The following is a 3,395-nucleotide window of genomic DNA, read 5'->3' as shown; positions in this document are numbered from 1 at the left end:
TCTACCTACAATTGTGCATTGTGCTTTTCCATTTTAGACGTACACTTTTTTCTTAAATCAAAACTTTGACTTTTCGCTCTCCCTTCATCCCGAAAAAAAACAAGGCAAAGTGCTTACAACAAAATGAAAATATTATAGTTGATGTATGGAAAAAATTTCAAATAATAACAAATATAAATAAAGAAAATTTTCACCCAACACAAATGAACACAAAAGTTTTGTTATCCAATTTTGGGAAATTCCACTACTTTAACCCTAATAATAGCTTGGAATTTTGCAAGAAAGAGATTTCATCCACACATGTTTTAAAAATGGATATGCATGTTTGAAACATGTTAAAGATGCAAATGAGCTTTGGATTCAAATCTTTTAAAGAGAATAACAAACGCTCATTAAATTCTCAAGTGAACTTGCGGTGGGATATTTACCCGAGTCTAAAAAGTCATTATTTCGCCCATTTTCAAAAATTGGATCTAACAATCATAGATGATTGTAAAGTGATTTATCATGCAAAACGAGCTATATTTTTGTATGAAATGACTTATGGATTGCAATTCAACACTCAATTAAAAATCCTCTGCCACCAATTTTTCCCGACGATTGCAAAACCTGAGATATAAAAACTAAAAAGAGCTTACATTCCCTAAAAATTACTGACACTCTTTGGAATTATCTCTCCCTAAAATTTTGCATTGTGCTTTTCCAATTTAGATGTACACTTTTATATTAAATCAAAACTTTGACTTTTCGCTCTCCCTTCATCCCGAAAACAAACAAGTCAAAAAAGCTTACAACAAAATGAAAATTTTATAGTTGATATATGGAAAAAATTTAAAACAATAACAAATATAAATAAAGAAAATTTATTCACCCAACACAAATGAACCCAAAAGTTTTGTTATCCAATTTTGGGAAATTCCACTAGTTTAACCCTAATAGCTTGAAATTTTGCAAGAAAGAGATTTCATCCACACATGTTTTAAAAATAGATATGCTTGTTTGAAACATTTTAAAGATGCAAATAAGCTATGGATGCAAAGCTTTTAAAGAGAATAACAAACGCTCATTAAATTCTCAAGTGAACTTGCGATGGGATATTTACCCGAGTCAAACATGCCATTATTTTGCCCATTTGCAAAAAGCTGACATAATTAATCATAGATGATTGTAATGTGATTTATCATGCGCAACGGGCTATATTTTTGTATGAAATGAGTTATGGATTGCAATCCAACCCTCAGTTAAAAATCCTCCGCAACTCATTTTTCCTGACGATTGCAAAACCTGAGATATAAAAATAAAAAGGTGCTTATAATCCCTAAAAATTATAGCCACTCTTTGGAATTATCGCTCTCTACATGTGCATTGTGCATTTCCGTTTTAGATGTACACGTTTTTCTTAAATCAAAACTTCAAGTTTTTCGCTCTCCCTTCATCCCGTAAACAAAAAAGGCAAATAGATGATAGCAAAATGAAAATTTCATAGTTGATGTACGGAAAAAGTTTTAAACATTAAAAAAAGTAAATGAAGTAAATTTATTCACACACCACAAATGAACACAAAATTTTTGTTATTCAAGTTTGGGAAATTCCATGAGTCCAAAACTAATATCTTGGCATTTTACATGAAGGAGATTTTTTCTACACATGTTTTAAAAATGGATATGCATGCCAGAAACATGTGTTAAAGATTGAAATGACCTATGGATCCAAAGCTTTTAAAGAGAATAACAAACGCTCATTAAATTCTCTAGTGAACGTGCGGTGGGATATTTGCCCGAGTCAAACAAGCCATTTTTTTTCCCATCTTCAAAAAGTTGAGCTAACAAACATAGATGATTGTAAAGTGATTTTTCATGCGTAACGGGCTATATTTTTGTAAGAAATGACTTATGGATTTGAAGTCAACACTCAGTTAAAAATCGCCCACCTCCCCCATTTCCCGACGATTGCAAAACCTTAGAAATAAAAACGAAAAAGTGCACACGATCCCTAAAACATACAGACACTCTAATGAAATATCTCTCTACATTTGTGCATTGTGCATTTCCATTTTAGATGTACACTTTTTTCTTAAATCAGAACTTTGAGTTTTCGCGCCCCCTTCATCCCGCAAACAAAAAAGGCAGAAAAGATCACAACAAAAGAAAATTTTTATAGTTAAAGTGTGGAAAATATCAAAAATAATAACTAATGTAAATAAAAAATATCTATTCACACACCACATTTGAACACAAAAGTTTTGTTATCCAAGTTTGGGAAATTCCATTAGTCCAACCCTATTAAGCTTGGAATTTTACATGAACGAGATTTTTTCTACACAAATTTTAAAAATGGATATGCATGCTTGAAACATGTTAATTATTCTATTGACCAATGGATCCAAAGCTTTTAAAGAGAATAACAAACGCTCATTAAATTCTCAAGTGAACGTGCGGTGGGATATTTACCCGAGTCTAACAAGTCATTATTTTGCCCATTTTCAAAAATATGATCTAACAATCATCGATGATTGTAAAGTGATTTATCATGCGTAACGGGCTATATTTTTGTATGAAATGATTGATGGATTGCAATTCAACACTCACTTAAAAATCCTCTGCCACAATTTTTCCCGACGATTGTAAAACCTGAGATATAAAAACTAAAAAGAGCTTACAATCCCTAAAAATTACAGATACTCTTTGGAATTAACTCTCCCTACAATTGTGCATTGTGCTTTTCCATTTTAGATGTACACTTGTTGCTTAAATCAAAACTTTGACTTTTCGCTTTCCCTTCATCACGAAAACAAACAAGGCAAAAAAGCTTACAACAAAATAAAAATTTTATAGTTGTTGTATGGAAAAAATTTAAAACAATAACAAATATAAATAAAGAAAATTTATCCACCCAACACAAATGAACACAAAAGTTTTGTTATCCAATTTTGGGAAATTCCACAAGTTTTACCCTAATAGCATGGAATTTTGCAAGATAGAGATTTCATCCACACATGTTTTAAAAATGGATATGCATGTTTGAAACATGTTAAAGATGAAATAGAGCTATGGATGCAAAGCTTTTAAAGAAAATAACAAACGCTCATTAAATTCTTATGTGAACTTGCGGTGGGATATTTACCCGAGTCAAACATGCCATTATTTTGCCCATAAGCAAAACACTGACATAATTAATCATAGATAATTGTAATGTGATTTATCATGCGTAATGGGCTATATTTTTTTATTAAATGACTTATGGATTCCAATTCAACACTCAGTTAAAAATCCTCCGCAACCCATTTTTCCCGACGATTGAAAAACCTGAGATATAAAAACGAAAAGGTGCTTAAAATCCCTAAAAATTACAGGCACTCTTTGGAATTATCTCTCTCTACATATGTGAATTGTGCA

This window comes from Aristolochia californica, unplaced genomic scaffold, assembly GCF_029961685.1.
Source record: "Aristolochia californica isolate CCGP_79_NKW_82.1479 unplaced genomic scaffold, dmAriCali1.0.hap1 SCAF_7, whole genome shotgun sequence".
In the NCBI taxonomy this organism is placed as follows: Eukaryota; Viridiplantae; Streptophyta; class Magnoliopsida; order Piperales; family Aristolochiaceae; genus Aristolochia; species Aristolochia californica.
Note: the sequence above shows the minus strand (reverse complement) of the source record.